This window comes from Nicotiana tabacum, chromosome 1 (assembly GCF_000715075.1).
Source record: "Nicotiana tabacum cultivar K326 chromosome 1, ASM71507v2, whole genome shotgun sequence".
Classification (NCBI taxonomy): domain Eukaryota; kingdom Viridiplantae; phylum Streptophyta; class Magnoliopsida; order Solanales; family Solanaceae; genus Nicotiana; species Nicotiana tabacum.
In genome coordinates, this window is record NC_134080.1 from 77445012 (window position 1) to 77469723 (window position 24712).

A 24712-nucleotide genomic window follows, 5' to 3' on the forward strand; every position below is an offset into this window, starting at 1 on the left:
CCGAAAACAACAATATTTTTGAGAGAGACTCAATAAATATTATGACAATGATTTTATGATCCTTTTAAACTCTAATAGAATTTAGAAGAAATATTCTGACTACAAACGGTTGTATTTCATATAGATGCTACAAATAATTAATAAAGCTTTACACTGATTTGAGATTTGTACACTTATTTAAGAAAGCAAATTTGATTTGCTAAGTTGCAAATTAGTTGTGTATAACTTTTTTTAGCATGTGATTGAAATTAAGGCTTGAGAATGAATCTCAATATTGTTTAGCCTATTATGCCATTAATTGAGGAATAGACATCGGGATCAAGTCCTGATGCTCCATAATGATAAGAGTTGGGTTTGAGTCCCAATTTATTATGGTCTACCATGCCTTTGTATTGGTAAGACATTGGGTTTGAGTCTCAATGTACCATATTGATGATATAATGATGACTAAAGAAAAATAATATATTTTTCATGAAAAGGCATGAAAATTGTCCCACTTGATTTGCTCCATTCTTGAAGTGAATGTGATAACAATGCATAATAAGTTTCAATGAAGACAAGTGGTTAAACAATGAACGTGAGCGTTCCAAATATCAAAATAATAATAATCATCACTATGATTATAAAAGGAGAACAATAAGGGTTCTCAAAATAGTCCTTCAAAATGTGAAAGCAATGCTTACCATCAAATTGGTATGAAAATAATAAAACACGTAGCTGATTATGATCCATTCCTTGAAGAGAATGTGACTTATGATAAGCATTGAGAATGCAAACCCATTCCTAAAGTTGAATGTGGCAATATGTGATAAAAGCAATGAATAAAGACATGCAATTCATGATTATATGAATATCACACAACTCACCTCTAAGGGAGGTTTGAGTAAAATAAAGAGAATAAATCTTATTGTGTGGTTACATAAATATGTCATTGGTCGCGTACATGTGATATGCCAAATATTATTTTGTCATGCCTTATAAAAGTTATTAAAGGCAAAATTAAAGCAAGAAATGATTTTGCTTATGATGATTTTGACCATGATAATTTATTATGATATAATTTTCTCCGTGAATGAAATATTTACCATATGAATGGTATGATAAAAGATTTTGTAGTACAAAAGTTGTTAAGAACTCCGGAAAAACTAATTTGTTACTACCCCGATGAATAAACTTATTCATGACATTGATATTGTAAAGTCTCAAAAGAAACTTTTTGAGTTTCAAATATATAAGTCAAAATGATTGGCATATTGAGACTATAAATGAAAGGAAGATTGAATATCTTCATATTTCTATAATCATACCGGGTAAATATGAAAGGTTACCCGATCTTCTTTCTATTTGTACTACACAAATATAAGCATGATGCTGGAATCATATGCCACAAGTAAACTAGAGATTTACTAAAATAAATATTAATTGGCATGACCGGTTGACCATATCGGTTCAATTATGATGCGAAAATTAATTAAGAATTACATTGACACATATTGAAGAATAGAAGATTCTTCAAGAATTCTCTTGTGCTTCTTATTCTCATGATATACCAGTTAAAGGTTGGGATTGAATCCTTTGATTTCTGGAAGGAATAAAAGGTGATATATATATATGGGCTCAGTCACCTGCCATGTGGACTGTTTACTATAATATGATTTTAATAGATGCATCTATTTTATGGTCACATGTGCATTTGTTATCAACTTGCAGTTTGGTTTTTGCAAGATTGCTTGCTCAAATTATTAGAGCACAATTCCAGAATATAAATTATGATGATTTATCTTAATAATACTGGTTTAAATCCAAGTTGGTTTAGCAGAAATTGTATGCCTCCAATTATAGCTAAATCATTGGTTATGAGAACAAAACTCCCAAAAACAAAATTTGGTATGAGATTTATTATTTAATATACAGCAGCACTTGTACGCATCTAGCCAAGTTATAAAAAAATTTTCCTATCACAATCGGTTCAGGGTCAGGAACCAAATAATTTCTATATAGAAATATGGATGTGCTATATGATTTAATTATGCCACCAAAATGCACAAAGATGAGTTCCCAAAGATGGTTGGGAAATGTGTTGGTGATTCCAACATTAGGGGGAGAAAATGGGCAGCTGAGAAAGTGATACGTGAAATGAATTATTATGAATACATATAGATCCTCGTACAAGAAAATATAAACTTGAAGTTCAAGTGATAATTCATTTACAAATTATTGCCAGACGTATTTGCCGACCCAAAACTAAATGTCATAGTTCAGCTGCTAATGCTCCAAATAGAATAAAGTCCATGAGGGACAGAGTCTATGGCACGCATGAAGTGTAACAGACCAATCGGTTCCAAAGATAAAACTCCTTGAAGAAGGAGAGGGGCAAATATTCAAAATGGTCATAATAAGGAGGCAAGTTCCCTAGAAGAGCACCACGACATAACACTTCATAAGACCTCATGGGAGAGGCTCAGGTACCTGAAAATAATGAAATAAAGAGATCTCAATAAGTTATGTCTTTATTGGGTAATAATGAAACCGACATAAAATGATTGTCGACGATATTGTTAATATAATGTAGCGCTCAATATGATTAATATTGACGAGGATCTTGAGATCAAATCTGTCATGAAATTTGGACGGATAAAAGATTGGCCAAATAAAAAATACGCAATGAAATTTACTTCACTTGAAAAATGTGAAGTTGGACGGATAGTCCAACACCTAAAAGTATAAAGTCAATTGAGGTATAAATGTGTTCTTGTGCGAAAAGTTCAAGTCGATAGACATAAAGACGACTTGTGGCACAAGAAAATTAGTAAATATCCTCACATTGATTATATGGAAACATGTTCTCTTATAGTGGATATAGTCACTTCAGGTTTTAATCTGGCAATATATGAAAAACTTGATATGCGTATAATGGATATCATTGAAAGATTTAAATTGTCTTGGAGCATATTAAGGTTTCCAAGAAATTTATTAAATAATGCTTCAAAAATCCTTATACGGATTGAAACAATCAGGGCCCATGTGGTATAATCGCCCGAGAGAATACTTGTTGAAAGAAGGGTATAAGAATAATTCAATTTGTCCTTGTGTCCTTATAAAAGGATATGAATTTGAATTTGTTATAATCGCCATGTATGTTGATGATTCAAATATCATTAGAACTCCCAGAGAGCTTCCTAAAGCAGTAGACTGTTTAAAGAAAGAATTTGAAATGAAAGATCTTGGAAAAATAAAATTTTGTCTTGATCTACAAATTGAATATATGAAAGATAGAATTTTTGTCCTTCAATCAGCATACACTAAAAAGATTTTAAAGAACTTCTATGTGGATAAAGCACATCCATTAAGTACCCCGATGGTTGTGAGATTACTCGATATAAATAAAGATCCACTTTGACCTCATGAAAATAATGAAGAGCTTCTTGGTCCTAAAGTATCATATCGTAATGCAATTGGTGCGCTAATATATCTTGCTAACACTACAAGGCATGACATAACCTTTTCAGTTAATGTCTTAACAAGATATAGCTCCGCTCAAGGATAAATTGGAAAAAAATCAAGCACATATTGCGTTATCTAAGGGGGATTACCGATGTGGGCTTATTTTATGGCAATGATTGCAATACCGATCTTGTTGGTTATGTCGATGTGGAGTATTTATCTGACATACACAAGGCTTAATCTCAAACATGTTATGTGTTTACAGGTGTGGCACTGTCATATCTTGGCGATCGACTAAGTAATCAATCGTGGCTACTTCTTCTAATCATGCTGAGATAATTGCTATTCATGAAGCAAGTCGAGAATGTGTATGGTTGAGGTCTACCATACATCTTATTCGAGACAAATGTGGTTTGAAGTGTGATAAACTACCCACAGTTTTGTATGAAGAAAATACAACATGCATAGCCCAATTAAAGGGAGGATTCATAAAGGAGTTAGGACAAAGCACATTTCACCTAAATTATTGTTCACGCATGATCTTCAAAAGAATTGTGATATTAATGTGCAACGGATCCGTTCAAGTAATAATATGGCTGATTTGTTCACCAAATATCTACCGGCGTCAACCTTCAAGAAACTAGTGTACAAGATTGGGATACGAAGGCTCAACGATGTGAACTGATGATCTCATCAGGGGGAGTTAATACGCGTTGTACTCTTTTTCCCTTACAAGGTTTTGTCCCATTGGGTTTTCCTTGCAAGGTTTTTAACGAGGCAACCAAAAGGCGTATTTCTATATATGTGTACTCTTTTTCCTTCATTAGGATTTTTTTTCCATAGGGTTTTTTCCTAATAAGGTTTTAACGAGGCACATTATTTATGGACATCCAATGGGGAGTGTTATGATAAAAATCAAAATATGGTGGATGTCTACTCTTCCTCCATAATCTTTGTCTCAAATGGTTAATGACATATTCAATGACATATTTTCTATGTTCAATGACATATTCCATGACATATTTTCTTCACTTTTCATGCTTATATAAAGGCCTTGTAATAGATAGGAAAATACACACAATTGAAGAAGAAAATTTCTTCATTTCGCTCTATCTCTTTCTTGTTCATGTTTTACTAAATTGTCTTTATTTCTTGTTCGTGTTTTACTAAATTGCTTTTATTCATAACAGATTATCATTTTTCTACTTATTTAGAAGCGGGAGTTAGCAGCTCTTCGTCGTCCGTAGGGGTATTTTAGTAATTTTGTGCGCGTTACTTTTGCCATGGTTTCCAAATGACTGTTATGCCTTATTTAATAGTTTCTGACTTCATTCATTCTCTGGTTTTTTTGTGTAAATAAAAGTAAACAACAAGGGCAACACTAACCTGAAAAAGGCGGCCATACCGAGGGACCCATCATATTTTCAAAGCAGGGATCTGTCGTGTTTGACGAAAGTGGACTTCTGAATTTTTTTACTTTCCGTTCCCTTTCGCCACTTCGGCGCCCTCTTCGCCCTTCCTTAGGTCTTTACTTTCCCTCTGTTCTATTTCTGTCTCGGTCATCTTCATCGTCGAGGATTTGGCACAAAAATCGTACGACGCAGAGGCTCGGGAGCTGTTGCTTCGTTGTCCTTTTGTTCTTCATCTGATTCCATTTGCCTTTCTGCAACTAGCCAAGATGAGCTTTGAAGCTATTCATATTAATATAGCATTTAGATGAATTCTAGCGTTTCAGAAATAGATTTCTGACTATTTGGGAAAATAGTTGTTTATTGTCTCAGATATTGATTGCTTGTTCAAGCTACCGTTGATTGGAGACTCAAAAGTACGAAGAATAGTCTGTTGCTCGCTGTGCTTCAGTTGGCTTTGAAGATCTTTCTTCTACCACTGGTAAATTTTGCCTCTCCTGCCGTAAACTTTTGTTGCTAAGTGTTAAATCTCAAACATTATCGTGTTGGATAAGATGAATTTTTACCATTTGATTCAAGCTAGCAAAGGCTGCTCAAATTGGTTCATTTAAGATGGTTTATGCTTGAGTCTGCCATAAATCAGAGAGTTCCTTTGTGAAGTTTGCTAGAAATTTTGTATTTCCACATGTTCAATCAAAATTCATTTGAATATCATCACAAGGCAATACCTTCTTTGGGAAATTAAATCATCACAAAGGATTGGACTAAAAATATTTAATAATATTACTAAGGAAATATGCGCACTGGCTAAATCTTGGGCGGAAATTCGCTATTTTGCAGGCATTGCTTTGTCTTTTTTTGCTCCTACAATGATCATAAAAAAATTAATGAAATACTGGTGTCAATAATACGATCATGTGGTTGAGCCCGATATTGAAACATGGACGAATACTCTGTGAATCATATGGTAAGAAGGAATCCGGTGTCATTGGAATGAGTCTTGTGGTGAATCAACACTAACAATGAAACTAAGTTAAGCTCTTGCTGGATCAAATTTTGCTATATTTTTTCAAGTGTGATGATGAAGCAATAAGATGGCTACATTAGAAATTTTATATATCCAGCACTTTGTTTAATCTAAAACTGTAGTCTCCTGATATGGAATTTGATAATCATCTGCTAAACGTCCTATAAAGATTATACTAGATTACCTGTGTTTAAAGTTCTGGTTTAATTATATGCTAAATAAGATAGTAGTATGGTAGTAAAAGTTTTTTGCTGATCAGATTACAGCTAGGACAGGAACAAATTTTGTCCTGTCCTACTACATGTTCAAATAAATGGATCTACCCCTTTTTAGGGTATATGCTTACTGAAAAATAATGAGAAACAGAACAATGGCTCTAAAGGTTTATGAAAAAATGTCACATCTAACATCAGGTTGGAAATGCGGAAAGTAGTTGTCATACTAAAGCAAAAAGGTCCCCGAGGGTACCAACTATGGTCCAATGAGTAATTATTGTCTACTGAAGCTTCAGGTGTTAGCGTTACCGCACCTGAAATAACATTGATGTGTGAACTCATTAAGACCAAGGAATATGCTTCAGGAAACAAAGAAAAAATTCCAGTTCTCACAATCTTGAATTAGATGAGTTATATGACTATGTCAATTCCAGTCTCCAAGATGTTGATTCAGGAAAAAGTAGGAAGCAGTTAAAATCACGCAAGATGGTAAGAAAGAAAGGAAGGAAATTCCAGCTTGAGTCAAAAAAAGAGGTTCGAGCTTAAAAACTTTTAGTCAAACATAGATTGAGCTCTAGATTTGATTTTGCCAAATAAGAACTTACAGAGAAGTTGCAGGTAGACAAATGGGGGGAATTGAAACTTTATAATATGAAATTTAAATGCATTAAAAATGATGTCGGAAGACGAAAAGTTGTTGAAAGAGGCAAAGAAAATGCCCTGGTACGAGTGGTAAACACACAAAAATTAAAAGGTTTGAAATGACGGTTTACTTTAGTTACGATGTCACTTTTGTTTGCTTTATTTACGATCTTCTTTGTAGCTATCTGCATGCTTTGTGTATGTAGTGTGTTTGTATTTATTTTTAGATTTTTTTAAAAAAAATTCTTAGGGCCATTTTTAGGAAGAATGTAGCGGATTCAAATGTGCAGCATAATGCTTTTGACGCTTCAATTATTTACTTGAAAGCTGCTAATGCTGATGCTGAGAGGTAGAGCTTTACTTAATTAATTTTACTTTTAGTTTACTTGATTTGATTTTATTGTGGGTGTTAGTTTAATTTGATGTGTTTTCTTATGAGGTATGTAAATGTACGAAGAATGTGATGCAATAGTCGCTAAATGCTTGACAGGGAGGCCAAAGACATTGGAGAATGCGAGAAGGTGCAGATGGTATTTCTGCTTTAGGTAGAGTTGGAGGCTGTTGAGCTGTTTTTGATATGTGTTAAATCAAAAATGCCATCCATTTCCGAAATGCTTACAGTACTTGTTAGCTACTCCTATTTAGCTGGTCACTCTGAGTACGAATCGAACCTTTTCAGGCTAGATCACTATGGAAGTATAAGTTTTGGCCATTTAAAAATTTAGGGAGCGTTCCAATTCAATAAAAATTCTAAGGCTACTTTCTTTTTTCTTTTAAATTTTGTTATTGTTTCCTTCCTGCAACATGAATGTTGTTGTTTTGTAAACTATAAGAGCTTATTTGACTTACATTCCATGACAAACATCACTTTTTATTTACCTAGCTGAAGAACTATTGGTAATATATATGAACCACTTTGGCTAAGAGTTATCTGTCATTCTATTATATTTTGTGTTATTTATTGTTAGAAAACTAAAACATATAATCATTTTGAAGTACAAAAAGTGGATTGAGCTATTCGAGGACTATTACTATTGACTCAAGGTTGTCGGACTATAGCATATTTTGTGGTTAACAAAGAGAGTTGGAAGACTTCCATACAGTAAAAGTAAGATAACAAGACAAATAGCATGTAATGTTGTACCATTAGCTTTTCTGTGGATCGTACGCAGGGAAAAAAATAGGAGAGAGTTTGAGGGTGTTGGAGATAATTTTGCACATTTGAGGAATAGTTTATTGTCTTTGATTGCTTTTTCGTGCACTCGTAATTTTCCTATTCGTATTGATGACTGGGTGTCTTTGGTAAAAATTAAAGAATCATATTTTGATATAGATTCTCTACTTTGTTGTGTACCTCTTCTAAAGTTAATGGGAAAAGAAAAAGAGAAGCTTTAGAATGGGAAGATAAAAAATCTATGAGAATCTAACATTGGTGTTGATTAATTGAAATACTACCTCTTTTTATCATTGGCTAATTATGATGAGTGTCTTAGGGTTTAGGGTGAAGTTGTGGAGCTGAGCTGTCTTTTTTGTCATATCTGTTCCTTCTTCCACCTTTGAGTTGGGAATTTAAACTACAACTGTGGAGAGGGTTTTATTAGTTTTTACTTTTATATTTTTACTTCATCAAAAATTTTGGAGGTTGACAGTACCAATGGAACTCCCTTATTCCCACTCTGATTATCTGTGGAAACCATTACATCACTTTTTCTTTTTAACAGTTTACCTTGATGAGAAACTTCTAAGCCATCATCCTAGAAAACTAAATAGTACCTTACCAAACCCAAAAGAAGTAGAATAATGAAGGCTCTCGATACTCCATGACTGAAGAAAAATTAAAAGTGAGGTTGGACATGTATAATATATGCTGAAACTTCCTTCTCTTCTGTTACCAAGTTGAGAGCGGATATTTTTTCTTACGATTACTGTTCAAGTGGTTGAATAAAATCCAGGAATTATAGCAATACATTACCAAAAATAAAGCTCCTTGAATATGGTCTGCTTAGTCCATTGTCTTTCTTTTTATTTGAATCACATAGCATACCAAGAAATATTTTCTTCCGAATGTGGCTTTACATGTGTTATGTACTGTTCTTTCTTTTTCTAAGTTCTATACCATTTTGTTGCCATTCTTCCATCTAGGTAATCGTTTTTTCCTTGTTTTACATCTATTTTCATGTGTTTTCATTCAGTGTACTTAGATTTTCGGTTCAAAAAGGTTTTCTTGCCGGAGGATAAATTTGAATTTCTGTTTGTTTCAACTGGAGCTACACTTTCTGTTTGTGATTTAGACATAGCTTCCGTTGATATAATTAGAATCTCTTATTTTTGATGATGTGGTTTGTGCAGGAACTCTACCGAGCAGAGAGCTTCTAATGTACAGAAGGTCAGCTGAGAAATTAGTCAATGCCTTTTGACATGTTTAGTCGATATATTCTGTCTTGTACTGACTCTCACATAGCAAAAAATGCTCTTCTTGGTTGTTTTGAAGTGTCCAGATTGTACTAATTCTTTTGAGAGAAATAATAATAGAGTTAACCATACTTTTTGTTATACATCTTTTCACTGGTTAGGTTGCAGCATAGTTGAAGCTTTTAAAATTATCTTTAATGGCCAATCATTTATACATTGTATATGCATTATGTTGCGTGCATTATAGTTTTTGAAGCTCAATTTTCTTGGTTTTTCTAGTGGAGTGGTTAGGAGGCATTAATTATATACTGAAGTTCTCTCTCCATTGTAGAATTTCTAAAATATGTCGTGTATTTATGTTCTTATTACTTTTATATATGTAATCGCAGTTATATCCTATTTTTAGGTTCCTCTCTAACTACTCAAACTTCTATTATGAGTTCGGGCTCGTTCTTAGCATGGGCTAGCCCTACTATTTAGAAGCGGGAGTTGCAGCTCTTCGTTGTCCTACTTCCGGAGTTACGATAAACTCCCTTTTCTACATTAAAAACCAGGAGTATTTTAGTCTTTATGTTATGTGTAAATTTTTTCCTTTCCCTTCGCGCTCTGTTTCTCTCTCTTGCATACGCCCCCTTCCCCTGTCTCCTCTGACGTGGAAGATAAACTAGTTCTTTGCTTTTGGTGCTGTGAGGTGTTTTCCTAGCTCTCCAACACCTGCTTTCGGTGGGTTTCTGCTATATACTTGTCCCTTGAAGTATGTTTACTTTGGTGCCCTTGCTTTTGCATATTTGAAAACCCCATGTTTCGCTTCGGTTTTTCTCTTTGTTTTTCTGTAGCTGGGCTTTTGTGCTATCTTTACACTCGATGGCTGAACAGTGAGTACTCTGCTCTTCGTCTTTTATCTCCTTTTTTAGATTTGCGTACCTGCATTAATGAACTATAGCTGGCTTGGCAACTTTTAAATTACTAATGGTTTTTATATGAACTAATTTACTGTTACAGCTTTATTTGGAGCTACATCAAATTTTTTCTTCCCTTGTTACTCAATTATGTAGCTCTCCACTTTTGTTTTCCCACGTAAAATTCCATATTGATTGGTTAATGTTGCTTGTTAATTGGTATTCTTTATCATTGAGTGTTCAATTCTGAATTTGCTTTCTCTTGCTTTAATTCTTCTGTCTTCTAAATTTTCTGTTTGGAACTGCTTTTGCCCAAATTCTTTGGCGTGTTAATGGATAATAAAGTTTTACAGATGGATAATGTTTGCTAATTGTGTCTTTTATTATTGGGTGTTCAATTATGAATTTGCTTTCTTTATGCTTAATTTTTAGGATTCTTCTAAATTTTCCATTTGAACTGTTTTTTGCCCTCTTCTTGATTATTGTCCCGCTTATGTTATTGAGTTTCTTTTGTTCTTGTTCTTTGATGATCGTGTTATTACAGCAGTAAGCAAGAACAATTTGTTCTTTTTTTATTGAGTTGTTGTTTTGATGGTTCTCCAATTATGTATATACAACAATTAGAAAAAAAAGAACTAAGTGTGATGAATACGACATCCAAATAGAGATTTTATGGGTCTTTTTCAAGTCAAGACGTTGCCAACTCATCACGGTGAGAATCTATGAAGGGTAAATAGATATAAATAAGATGAGAATGACCTTCATAATAAGGAATCTAAAATTCGGGTCAAATAAATTCAGCAAAGAAGAGAATCAATGGGTGGAGGTAGCAGAAAATAGAAGGACAACAGGGGAACAATCACATATTTTCTTCTTGTAATATATAAATAGAAAACAAATGTAGGACGTATGTACCTTGTTTTGTGCCTTTTTTGTTTGTAGGATGATCCATGCATATGCGTTAGGAAAGGTATACTATGAAGCTTCCTACTTGGACATGTACATGTACCCTCGATTTAACGATTATAGTAATCATTATCCCCTCCTAGGATACTCGGGGAACAAAGGTAATCAAATTACAACCTGACTTTCTCCGTCTCTATCTCTTTCAAGAATAATAATTGCATTATTGCAAGTTTCATAAGTGCTTCTTTGACAAGATAGTATCTTCTTTACCTGAGTTGTCGGACCTTTAAACTAACTGAATTTATGATTGTCATGCAAGGCTTACTATAAAGACTTTTTATAAGTACCTCACAAGTAAAACTTTTTGACAAGTGCCTCGGCAATAAACTTTAATTGCCTAAAATATTATATTAATTCAAATAGGTCATGTAATGTGCACGTTGAGACAAAATCTCTGTTATAATAATACACATCTTTTGATTCACCACAGTGATACAATACTTTTTCTAAGTTTTTTTTAACATACACAAAATAAACTTATAGTCCCCGTGATTCTATTTTGTTGACTTGTTAAATTGCAACAACAAAAAACCTATCCCTTTCTCTCATTTTTTTTTGCATTTATCATTCTAGATTTAGCTTTATGCTATGTTTTGATTTTAATGCTTGGTTTTCTTTTCTTTCAGTAAATACCAAGATGAAGGTATGTGTTGCCAACTATAGTTGTTAAACTCCAGATTCTATCCAATTGTAGGATCAATTTTTTCATAGCTGGACCACCAACATGAACATTAATAAGCTGATTGTTTTTGTCTTTCTCATTCTCATAAAAGTAGGCTCAAGAATGTAATTGTACAACTTTGTTTTGCAAATGAATGTACATTATTTGAAGCATATTATGTTAATATTTAGTCGATTTGATGGTATTGCTTCCTTTTTTAGTTAATTCTACTAAACAATTTTAAAAGTATACTCTCTCAGTGTCGGGTAAACATTAGTTTTCAATGACATTAATATGGTAGTAATTGTTTACTCTAATTGCTTAGGAGTATAAATATGGACTCCTACCAGAATTAAAGTGAGGCTTTTCATTCTTGCCACATTGCCTCGTGATAGATGTGACTTGTCTGAATAAAATTGTTTGTACCACAAGTGTGTCTAGGCGCTAAAAAAGAGTCTCTTTTTCCCCCTATTCCGGCCTTTTTTTCTCTCTCTAAGTTTTTCTCATAATGCTTGTGGGGAGAAAATGTGTAGGTGGTGGTGTTAACTGTTGGGACTCGCTTGGGATTCCTAAGCAATTAATCCCGTTAACAAAGCCATTGATGATTAAACAAACAATAAGCAATTCCATGAAAACCTAAACAGAACTGAAGCAAGTATGTTTGAAGATGCAGGTTAGAATAACCATGAATGACATAGAGCCTGTGAAGCTTTTTACCATCACAGACGAAAGGTCCTTTGAAGTTAAATTATCTTTAACGAAGGCAATAATAATTACTACCTAAGTATGGTAGCAGGGAGCAAAAACTACGGATGGTATATTCATATACTCTGTTGAAAGCAATAGGCAAGGTTTTCAAAATCTCAAGTTGAAACAAACTTTTTTTTGAGAGAGCGAGCATAGGTGTACTTGAAGAGAGTTGTACTCATAATCACAGAAAGGTATTGTAAACATACTGTCAAAGAGATTTGTTTCATGTGAAGAATGCGTAGAGAACCTCTATGATACAGTGGAGTGAGATCAGTTCTTTATCAATGAAAAAGAACTGAGCCAAAAACGGCAGCTAAGAACATACCATTAGTGGTATGAGAATTTTCCTATTAAAAAGAGATAAGATATAAGACCATGTAGAAGCATTCATTTGTTTATTGTTGCACATTCTGCACAAGTTTCTTTTGAGATATTAGTATTTACCTCATGTAAGTGGTGGGTTTGCATATTGCTTCTCCTGAATGAACACAAGTTTATATTTTCTTTTTTGATATCACAAGTTTATATATCAACTTATATAAGCACTTGTGATTGTACATTGATATTTTTTTTATCAATCTTCGCTTCTTTTTCCTTCATTCTACTTATGTGTTTCTCTGTTGAAAAATTTTGACTTCAAAATCAATATGAACATAGCTGTTTTTAAGAAGGATCTTACTTTTGCGCCCGTGAGTGGCCTTGTTGTGGAAGTTTCATACCTTTCTCACACGAACACCACATACACTCATTTTTAGTTGGTTCTCCAAGTTCTGTAAATCTTTGACGCTCGGACGAGAAAGCTCTTCACCCATCATTCGTCTAGAGTTCATAAATCAACTGTACATTAAGAAACATGCTACGTCAACAGAAAAATTGATACTTGACTGATACAACTTAGATATACATCCATTATAACAATTGTGACTTCTCACTTCTTAAATCTATAACACCATTTGAGATAGTTTATTATCGGATTTTCACTCCCCTACATTGAACTGTTTTCTGAGTTTATATAGTGTAAACACCTCTATAGATCCTTCAGTAAATTGCATGATTCACTGTGGTATATTTAGCAAAATGTAGTATTCTTTAGAAGAGCATGTTAAGCCTCATTTTCTTAAAAAAAAGATCTTCTAATCATAAGAGAGACTGAATGTTGCTTGATACTTTAATGAGTTGATGTGAGGGATGATAGTAAAGACTGTTGGGATAAAATAAATAATCCCGCCCAGGAATAATATCCACAACAAATAATAATAACACAAGAGAGTAACAATGATACCAGATATTTTAGCGGGGTAAAATATAATACCCGAGTGGAGCAATATTATCACTATAATATTGCAACTTAGTAGTGTCACGAAACTACTACAACTTTGAAAGAAATAACACTCTTTATTTAACACACTTCACTACAATATTACTACCACTTACTAATTATCTCACAGACAATAATCTGTGGATTACTCTCACTAACTATATGTTGCTTCTCTCTTTATTTTTTGGTGTGTTTAACAGAGAAGGAGGCATCTCTATTTATAGGCAAAGTTGCCAACCTCTCAGCAAAACAAAATTGACTTTTTTCATCCGCCCATTCAATTGCTTCAGCCGCCCATTCAATTTCGTCAGCCGCCCATTCAATTTTCAAGCCACCTAATTTGACATCTTTTTCATCTTTTTCAATGTTTCACTTTTTTTTTGGGTCCTACAAATCTCTCCCTTAATTTTGATTTTTCTTCTTCATTCCAAGTCTTGATCTCAATTTTTGAAAATCTTCAAACTTGAGAGCCTTTGTGAAGATATCTGCAACTTGATCATGAGACTTCACATATTTGAGCTCGACTTCCTTCTTCGCAATGCACTCTCTGATGAAATGATACCTTGTATCTATATGCTTGCTTCGATCATGATACACTGGATTCTTCGCGAGTGCCTGTGCTGATTTGTTATCAATACAAATCTCTGTAGCTTCCATTTGTGGCAAATTGAGCTCCTTCAATAATCTTCTTATCCAATTAGCATGACAGGTACATGATGTTGCTGCTATATATTCGGCTTCACAAGTCGAGAGAGTAACAATGGACTGTTTCTTTGAACTCCAAGAAATAACACAATCACCCAAGAAAAATACAAAACCAGTTGTACTTTTTCTATCATCAATATCTCCCGCATAATCACTATCACAAAACCCCACAAGGTTGAAATCATAAGAAGAAGAATAAAATAATCCAAAATCGATCGTACCTTTTAAGTAACGAAGAATTCTTCTAGTGACCTTCAAGTGAGTGGAGGTAGGAGCTTCCATGAACCGGCTAACTACTCCAACTACAAAGAGTATATCTGGCCTGGTACAAGTCAAGTACCTCAAACTTCCCACAAGACTTTTGAAAAATGTGGGATCCACTTTTTCTCCTTCATCAAACTTGGACAATTTTGTCCCACTCTCCATCGGTGTGTTCACAGGGTTGCAATCGAGCATGTTGAACTTCTTCAATATTTCTTTTGTATAGCTTTCTTGAGAGATAAAATTCCATCCTCCATTTGCTTCACTTCTAGGCCCAAGTAGTATGACATGAGCCCTACATCTGTCATCTCGAACTCACGGGACATATCTTTCTTAAAAGCTTTAAACAAACTTGGGTTATTACCCGTGAAAATAAGATCATCAACATAAAGACAAACAAGTAACATATCTCCATTAGTATGAACTTTAAGGTAAAGAGCATATTCATGGAGACAACGAGTAAACCCATTGTCTTGAAAATACTTGTCGATGCAACTATTCCATGCTCGTGGGGCTTGCTTTAATCCATATAAAGCTTTCTTCAACCGCAACACTTTATCTTCATGGTTTTTGACCACGAAGCCCAATGGTTGTTCAACATAGATTTCTTCTTCAAGAAGGCTGACCTGACATCTAGTTGATGAATCTTCCACTTCATTTGCGCCGCCAAAGAGATCAGCAAATGAATCGTCTCCATGCGGGCAACATGTGCATAGACTTCTTCATAGTCAATGCCTTGCCTTTGCTTGTAGCCTTTAGCCACAAGTCGTGCCTTGTATTTCTCCAAATCTCCATCAGCATTCTTCTTTATTTTGTATACCCATTTCACTCCAATTGCTCGATGACCCTTGGGAAGAGTTGTTAACTCCCAAGTGTTGTTCTTCTCTATTGACTTGATCTCCTCCTTCATGGCTTGTCTCCACCTTTTGTTTGTACAGCTTCATCAAAGTTCATTGGTTCACTGTCAGCAAAGAGACAACATAAAAAATCAAAATTAGTAACTTCTTCTGTGTTCTCATAGAGCTCTTGAATGCTCCTTGTCCTTTGCGGCTGTTCATTTGAACCTTCTTGAGAAGAGGGAGATGCAACATTTGTTGGAGAAGGAGGTGGAGTTGTGTCCTGCACAGGTTCCATGGTCTCTGGTTCTTCTTCATCACCAAAGTATGGAAGAAAATCATATGAAGTTTCTTCCTCAACTTCCCAATTCCATGCCAATTCTTCATCAAATTCAACATCACGACTTACCACTACCTTGCCACTGCTTGGATTGTATAGCTTGTAGCCTTTTGAACTCGTATCATAGCCAACAAACACATGCTTGACACTTCGATCATCAAGCTTTGCTCTCACTTGATGTGGCACATGAGCATAGGCTATGCTCCCAAAGATTCTCAAGTGCTTGACACTTGGCTTTCTTCCACTCCATGCTTCTTGAGGAGTTTGATCTCTAACATTTCTTGTTGGAGACCTGTTATTCAAATAAACTGCACAAGAAACAGCTTCGGCCCAAAATTCCTTAGGCATACTTTTAGCTTTCAACATACATCTAGCCATATTAAGAATCGTTCGATTCTTTCTCTCTGCAACACCACTTTGTTGAGGTGAATAAGGTACCGTTAGAGGGCGACGGATTACATGAAGTTGACAGAAGTCATTAAATTCGTTTGAGGTGAATTCGCCTCCTCTATCGGACCTTAGAGCTTTAATTTCATAGCCACTTTCTTTCTCCACAAGTACTTTGAAATTTTTAAAAACAGCAAAAGCTTCAGATTTTTGGTTCAAGAAATAAACCCAAGTCTTTCTACTGAAGTCATCAATGAAAAGCAGAAAGTATTTTCTTTTACCAAAAGAAGGTAGATTGATTGGTCCACACACATCAGTGTGGACAAGCTGGAGCGGCTTGGTTGATCTTGACATGGCCTCCTTTGGAAAACTCCTCCTTGCACGTTTCCCAAGAAGACAAGCTTCACACAATTGATTTGGATGGTTGATTGATGGTATCCCATGTACCATGTTCTTTTCTCCCATTGATTTGAGTGCTTCAAAATTTAAGTGCCCAAATCGCATGTGCCAACACCATGATTCATCTTGCACATTAGCCTTCAAACACTTTGCATCAATTGTTTTAAGATTCAGAGAAAACAATCTATTATTTGCCATATGCACTTTAACAATTAGAATTCCACTTGAATCTCTAAGCCAAATATGCATATTTTTCATGTGGATGTCATATTCCTTTTCAAGAAGTTGGCCCAAACTTAAAATATTACTTTTTAATTTTGGCACATAATAAACATCTTGAATTAACTTGTGACTACATCTTTACAGGAGATCAGAATCGTACCTATCCCTTCGATTTAAACCTTTGAGGTATCTCCAAAGGACATATTACCTCTCACTGTTTTATTGATCTCCACAAACTTCTCTTTGCATCCACACATATGATTGCTTGCTCCATTGTCCAAATACCACGAGATGCAATCATCTCTGTCTTCTTTCTTGAGTGCCATCAACAACGTGGACTCATTTTCTTCTTTTTTTGTCGTCAACAAGGTTAGCCTTTTCTTCAACATTGCTACGACATTCCCAAGAGTAATGGCCAAATTTATGACAATTATAATATTCAATTTTTCCTCCTCTTTGTCCACAACCACGATCTCTGAATGTTTGGTGGATTTTAACTTCATTGTTGAAGTTGTTACCATTACTTCTTCCTCTTCCATGACCTCCTGGACCTCGGCCTCGTCCTCGTCCGTTTCCTCGATAGCTTGTTTCACCTCCATAATCCTTGAAGGATGCCTGAGTTTTAAGAAGTTGCTCCAATGGCACTTCTTGTCTCCTTTTGATCTTTTCTTCGTGGGCCTGTAAAGAACCTTCCAATTGCTCCACCATCATAGAGTCTAAATCTTTAGATTCCTCAATAGCACACACTACAAAATCAAATTTAGGTGTTAAAGTGCGAAGGATATTTTCTACCACACGGACATCTTCTATGTCCTCCCCGTATCTTCTTAGTTGATTTACAACAGCCTTCACTTTTGAAAAATAATCCGAGATGCATTCGGATTCTTTCATTTTTAAAACTTCAAAATCAGCCCTTAGAGTTTGAAGTTTTACCTTTTTCACCTTGTCAACTCCTTGAAGATAATTTTGTAAAATCTCCCAAACTTCCTTTGAGGTGGTAGCATCTGCTACCTTCTCAAACATGGCATCATCCAAACATTGGTGGATGAGCGTGAGGGCTTGTTGATCCTTCTTCCTTGTCTTTGCCAAAACCTCTTTTTCATTTTGGGGCAGAACTTCCTCATTATCGGATTTTGCATACCCTCTGTCTACGATTTCCCATACATCCTGAGAGCCAAGGATGACTTTCATACGTAGACACCATTTCTCATAATTATCTTTTGTCAGACGGGGGTACTGAAAAGATAGCGGACCATTATTTGCCATGGCTCTGATACCACGTTATTGGGATAAAATAAATAATCCTGCCCAGGAATAATATCCACAGCAAATAATAATAACACAAGAAAGTAACAATGACACCAAATATTTTAGTGGGGTAAAATACAATACCCGAGTGGAGCAATATTATCACTATAATATTGCAACTTAGTAGTGTCAAGAAACTACTACAACTTTGAAAGAAATAACACTCTTTATTTAACACACTTCACTACAATATTACTACCACTCACTAATTATCTCACAGACAATAATCTGTGGATTACTCTCACTAACTATATGTTGCTTCTCTCTTTATTTTTTGGTGTGTTTAACAGAGAAGGAGACATCTCTATTTATAGGCAAAGTTGCCAACCTCTCAGCAACACAAAATTGACTTTTTTCATCCGCTCATTCAATTGCTTCAGCCGCCCATTCAATTTCCAAGCCACCTAATTTAACCTCTTTTTCATCTTTTTCAATGTTTCACTTTTTTTTGGTCCTACAAAGACATTGTTGAGATATTACTGTTGTAGCTTATACTGAAGTTTAGTAAAATTAACTTATTCTTCCAACAGGAAATACGACAACCAAAGACTACCAGTAAATATGATCTTTTTGGCTTGAATTTATTTTTTTTGTTATGCTATCTACGGAAGTTTCTACGCGTTTGACTAATCAGATTAAATAGGAACAAAGTTATTTTTTTGGATGGGTAAAAATAGAACGATAAATAAATAGAAAATATTACTACCTATCCCATTACAGACATAGGATCCAAAGGATTATTCAAAGTGCTGTCTTGCGATGAGATTAATATAGCGATGTTACTCTCTTTTCATCCCTCGCGGATTGAGCTTCTCAAGTTATAACTCAAATAATAATAAACTAATACATCTCATAGAAATTTATAAAATAATATGAGTTTGGGCCTGGTCTCAGCACATACCATTTTACACTAGTTTTTATATGTCATACAGCCTACTGACTACTTGGCAATAACAACTTCTAGAAAAGAGTTTCGAACCTAAATGTTGTATAATGGACTCAAAATACATAAATAGGTGGAAAAAAACTTAGTGACCAAAATATATAAAATGTAGTTTTGAACCACGTTTTACCTTAACGTCCGTTTGGGACGTTAAGATAAAACACGTTTCTAGACTGCGTTTTTATATAAAACGTAGTTTGAAACCACGTTTTCTATTGTCTCCTTTTTACTTGAACTTGTTGGGTTTTGTAATTAATAAAAAAAGAGGTGTGAATAAAAAATGATGGGAAAAGAAATAGAGGGAAGTGAAATTTTGAATTAGTTCACTTTACTAATGCATTTTGTCCCTCACTGGAAGAAGGAAAATATCACGACCCTAACCCTAAACCCAGTCGTGATGATGCCTCTCGTGAAGACAAGGCCAGCCAGTTCAACCCAACTCAACTTTTAAAGCAGTTAATCAACATAAAAAATAGTCTAAACATGATTTAAATAATACTGAATAGCGGAAATATCGATAATGATGCGGAAAGTCCAACCCGACACAGCCCTAACCGGGGTGTCACGAGTCACAAGCATCTCTAAACCATAATACTAGTCTGCTAAAGTCATAAACAACTACAAGTGTTTGAAAGGAAACAGAAATGATAGAGAAGTAGAGACACGGGGCTGCGGACGTCAACAACTACCTCGTAGTCTCTAAAAACCGCCTGGAATTGGAGGAATCAGCACTTAGGAGCAGTACCAGCTACGCCTGAATCTGCACACATGGTGCAGGGAGTAAAGTGAGTACTCCAACTCAGTGAGTAACAAATGTAAATAACGACTGAAAGTAAGAAAACACGTAAAACACAAGGCATTTTATACTGAAGCAGTAAAAATCACTTAAAAACAGTAAAACAGTGAAGAGTCAAGTAAATCCATTTTCAACAAGTAAAACAAGTAATTGAAAGGTAAGTAAACAAATAGAAGTTCGCCCCTCGGGCACAGTATCAACAAATCCGCCCCTCGGGCAACATCTCAGAATAGCACCAGCCCCTCAGGCTCAATCTCAAAACAATACCAGCCCCTCGGGCTCGATCTCATGTCACAATGGGTACCCGCGCTCACTGGGAGTGTACAGACTCCGGTAGAGGCCTCTTACGGCCCAAGCACAATATCAAGCCATCTCGTGGCATCAAATCTACGCCCTCAGCCTCATATCAATCAAGCCACCTCGTGGCATATATATGCATCTCAGGCCCTCGGCCTCATATCAGTATCAGTGTATCCTCACAACTAGGCCCTCGACCTTACTCAATCCAAAAATCATCACAAGCCCCTCGAACAATAGTAAAACAGTATTTCTCAGCCTAAAACATCATTTAAGTCTCAAAACTGAGTAAAAATGGTTGAGTAGTAAAACAGTGAAAAATAACATGAATGAGTTTAAGTAATAAGTCAAAAAAGTGAGGAAATAGTAATAAACATCCCCGAAGGGTTCAGATAGTTGGCACGAAGCCCAAATATGGCAATCAGCCCAAATCATGATGATAGCAAATAAGTTTCAGTCAAATATGCGGTAAAATCATCAATCGGAACAGACCAAGTCACAATCCCTAATAGTGCACGACCCCACGCTCGTCATCAAGCGTGTGTCTCACCTTAATATAGCACTACGATGTGCAAATCCGGGGTTTAAAACCCTCAGAGCATCATTTACAATCATTACTCACCTCGAACCGGCTAAATCTCTAACTCGCAATGCCTTTTCCCCTCGAATCGGCCTCCACGCGCGGCGAATCTATCCAAAATCAGAACGAATACGTCACAATATGCTAAGGGAACAAAGCCTAAGCGAAAACAATCGAAAAATACCAAAAATCTCGAAATTGGCCAAAACCCGAGCTCCGGGCCCACGCCTCGAAAATTAGAAATTTCCACATCAATAGATTCCTTATCTCCCCACGAGTTCGTACATATCAAAAGTTCTCAAATCCGACCCCAAATGGTCCCTAAAATCCACAATTAAAGGCCTAAGTTCTCAAGCCCTAGTTTCCCCAATTTTAACCTTTGATTTCCATAATTTCTAGCCCTAATCCATGAAATAATAGCACAGGAATGAGTTTTAGGTCCAATTTCCTTACCTCAAAGAAGTTCTCTTGAAATCCCTTTCTCAAATCGCCCAAAAACTCTAAAGCCGAAGTAAAAAATGGTGAAATATCCCAAAAATTCGCGAAGAACCCTTTTTATACTTTCTGCCCAGTCAATCCGCATCTGCGGCACCATTGATGCTTCTGCGGTATCGCATATGCGGTCTCTCATCCGCTTCTGTGGAACTCACTTAACGGGCCCCTTCCGCACCTGCGATCCCATCTCCGCACCTGCGACTCCGCAGGTGCGGTCCAACTACCGCATCTGCGGCTCCTGGCTCTTCCTCTCAAATCCACTTCTGCGGCTCCCCTTCCGCATGTGTGGCACTGCACCTGCAGTCCCCAAACCGCAGGTGCGAAAACACCAGAAGCAGCAAAACTTCAGCAGCTGCAATTATACTTCTACTTCCCCGTTAACCACCCGAAATCACCCGAGGCCCCCAGGACCTCAACCAAAAGCACAAACATAACCCAATACCTTATTCAAACTTGCTCCAATCATCAAAACACCTCAAACAACAACAATTCTACCAAATTACATCGAATTCAACCCTAAGTTTCGAAACTCTTCCGAAATACGCTTTTGATAAAAAATCCAACCGAACCACGTCCGAATGACCTAAAATTTTATACACGCATCCCGAATGCCACAAAGAAGCTATTGCAACTCTCAGAATTCCATTTCGACCCCTATATCAAAATCTCGTCTATCAACCGGAAATCGCCAAAATATCAACTTCGCCAATTCAAGCCTAAAACTACTCCAAACCTCCAAAACCCATTCCGATCATGCTCGTAAGTCACAAATCACCTCCCGAAGCTAACCGAACCATCGGAACTCACTTCCGAGCCTTCTAACACATAAGTCAACATCCGATTGACTTTTCCAACTTAAGCCTTCTTAAAAGAGACTAAGTGTCTCATACTTTACCAAACTCATTCCGGACTCGATCCGACCAACCCGATACCATAAAACATGGATAACGAAGCATAAAGAAGCAGAAATGGGGAAAACAGAGCGGTAACTTATGAGACGACCGACCGGGTCGTCACATCCTTCCCAACTTAAACAAACGTTCATCCTCGAACGAGTCAAGAAACATACCTGAAGCCTCAAACAGGTGAGGATATCTGCTCTGCATCTCCTGCTCGGTCTCCCAGGTAGCCTCCTCCATGGGCCGACCTCTCCACTGCACTTTCACAGAAGCTATATCCTTTGACCTCAACTTCCGAACCTGACGACCCAAAATAGCTACTGGCTCCACATCATAGGTCAAATCAGCATCCAACTGAACCGTGATGAAATCCAGAACATGAGACAGATACCCAATATACTTCCGGAGCATAAAAACATGAAATACCAGATGCACACTCGACAAGTTGGGTGGCAAAACAAGCTCATAAACCACCTCCCCAATCCTCCGAAGCACCTCAAAAGGCCCAATGAACCGCATACTGAATTTCCCTTTCTTTCCAAATCTCATAACACCCTTCATGGGCGAAACCTTCAACAGAACCTTCTTGCCAACCATGTTGGACACATCTCGAACCTTCATGTCTGCATAACTCTTTTGCCTCGACTGCGCTGTACGAAGCCTCTACTGAATCACCTTCACCTTCTCCAAGGCATCCTGCACCAAATCAGTCCCTAATAGCCTAGCCTCACCGGGCTCAAACCAACCAACTGGAGATCTACACTGCCTCCCATACGAAGCCTCATATGGAACCATCTGAATACTCGACTGGTAGTTGTTATTATAAGCAAACTCTACAAGCGGTAAAAACTCATCCCATGATCCTCTGAAATCAATGACACAAACATGCAACATGTCCTCAAATATCTGAATAGTACTCTCGGATTGCCCGTCCGTCTGCGGATGAAAAGCTGTGCTCAACTCTACCTAAGTACCCAACTCTCTCTGCACGGACCTCCAAAACTGTGAGGTAAACTGAGTTCCTCTATCTGAAATGATGGAAACTGGGACACCATGCAAGTGAATAATCTTTCGGATATAGATCCCTGCCAACTGCTCTGAAGAATAGGTAGTACACACAGGAATAAAGTGCGCGGACTTGGTCAGTCGATTCACAATCACCCAAATAGCGTCGAACTTCTTCAAAGTCCGTGTAAGTCCAACAACAAAGTCCATAATGATTCTCTCCCACTTCCACTTAGGAATATCCATCTGCTATAGCAAGCCACCCGGTCTCTGATGCTCATATTTCATCTGCTGACAATTGAGACACCGAGCTACAAATCCCACAATATCTTTCTTCATTCTTCTCCACCAATAGTGCTGCCTCAAATCTTGATACATCTTCGCGGCACCCGGATGAATGGAATACCGCGATTGGGCCTCCTCTAGAATCAACTCCCGAAGCCCATCCACATTGGGCACGCAAATCTGGCCCTACATCATCAACACCCCATCATCGCCGATGGTCACATCTCTGGCATCATCATGCTGAACTCTGTCCTTAAGGACTAGCAAGTGTGGATCATCATACTCGCGCTCTCTGATGCGATCATATACGGAAGACCGAGATACCACACAAGCCAATACCCGAATGGGCTCCGAAATATCTAATCTCACAAACCGATTGGCCAAGTCCTGAACATCAACTACAAGAGGTCTCTCCCAAACTGGAATATATGCCAAAATCCCCATACTCACTGCCTTTTGGCTCAAAGCATCGGCCACCACATTGGCCTTTCCCAAATGGTATAATATAGTGATATCATAATCCTTAAGCAACTCCAACCATCTCCGCTGCCTCAAATTAAGATCCTTTTGCTTGAACAAATGCTGAAGACTGTGATGATTGGTGAACACCTCACAAGATATGCCATACAAGTAATGACTCCAAATCTTCAATCCATGAACTATGGCAGCCAACTCTAAATCATGAACGGGGTAGTTCTTCTCATGGGGCTTCAACTGACGAGAAGCATAAGCAATAGCTCTACCCTCCTGCATCAACACATAACCAATCCCAACTCTCGAAGCATCACAATACACGGTATATGAACATGAAGCCGATGGCAAAACCAATACTGGAGCTGTGGTCAAGGATATCTTAAGCTTCTGAAAGCTCTCCTCACACTCGTCTGACCATACAAATGGAGCACCCTTTTAAGTCAACTTGGTCAAGGGCGATGCGATAGATGAGAATCCCTGAACAAACCGGTGATAATAGACTGCCAAACCAAGAAAGCTACTAATCTCTGTGGCTAAGTACGGTCTAGGCCAGCTCTGAACTGCCTTTATCTTCTTCGGATCAACCTGAATACCCTCGCTGGACACCACGTGCCCCAAGAAAGCCAAGGAACCAAGCCAAAACTCACACTTGGAGAATTTTGCATAAAGTTTCTCCTCCCTCAATCTCTACAATACAACTCTCAAATAATCCGCGTGCTCCTCCTGACTACACGAAT

General features: G+C 36.8%; 3 long non-coding RNA genes across 5 annotated transcripts; 2 read left to right on the top strand and 1 right to left on the bottom strand.

Annotated features, from left to right (window-relative positions):
* Positions 1-365: 365 nt before the first annotated feature.
* Positions 366-4549, top strand: LOC142180303 (uncharacterized). Its single transcript, XR_012708699.1, has 2 exons — positions 366-2465; positions 3710-4549. It is a non-coding gene; the product is annotated as an uncharacterized LOC142180303 (long non-coding RNA).
* Positions 2386-4945, bottom strand: LOC142180305 (uncharacterized). Its single transcript, XR_012708701.1, has 2 exons — positions 4831-4945; positions 2386-2469 (listed from the first exon to the last, which is right to left on the bottom strand). It is a non-coding gene; the product is annotated as an uncharacterized LOC142180305 (long non-coding RNA).
* Positions 4898-9290, top strand: LOC107832185 (uncharacterized). Of its 3 annotated transcripts, none has more exons than XR_001658515.2 (4): positions 4899-5334; positions 6988-7086; positions 7228-7282; positions 9087-9290. It is a non-coding gene; the product is annotated as an uncharacterized LOC107832185 (long non-coding RNA). The 3 variants fall into 3 exon arrangements; XR_001658516.2 differs by having other exon boundaries at positions 5196-5334; positions 7177-7282; XR_012708698.1 differs by having other exon boundaries at positions 4898-5334; positions 6988-7282.
* The last annotated feature ends 15422 nt before the right edge of the window (positions 9291-24712 follow it).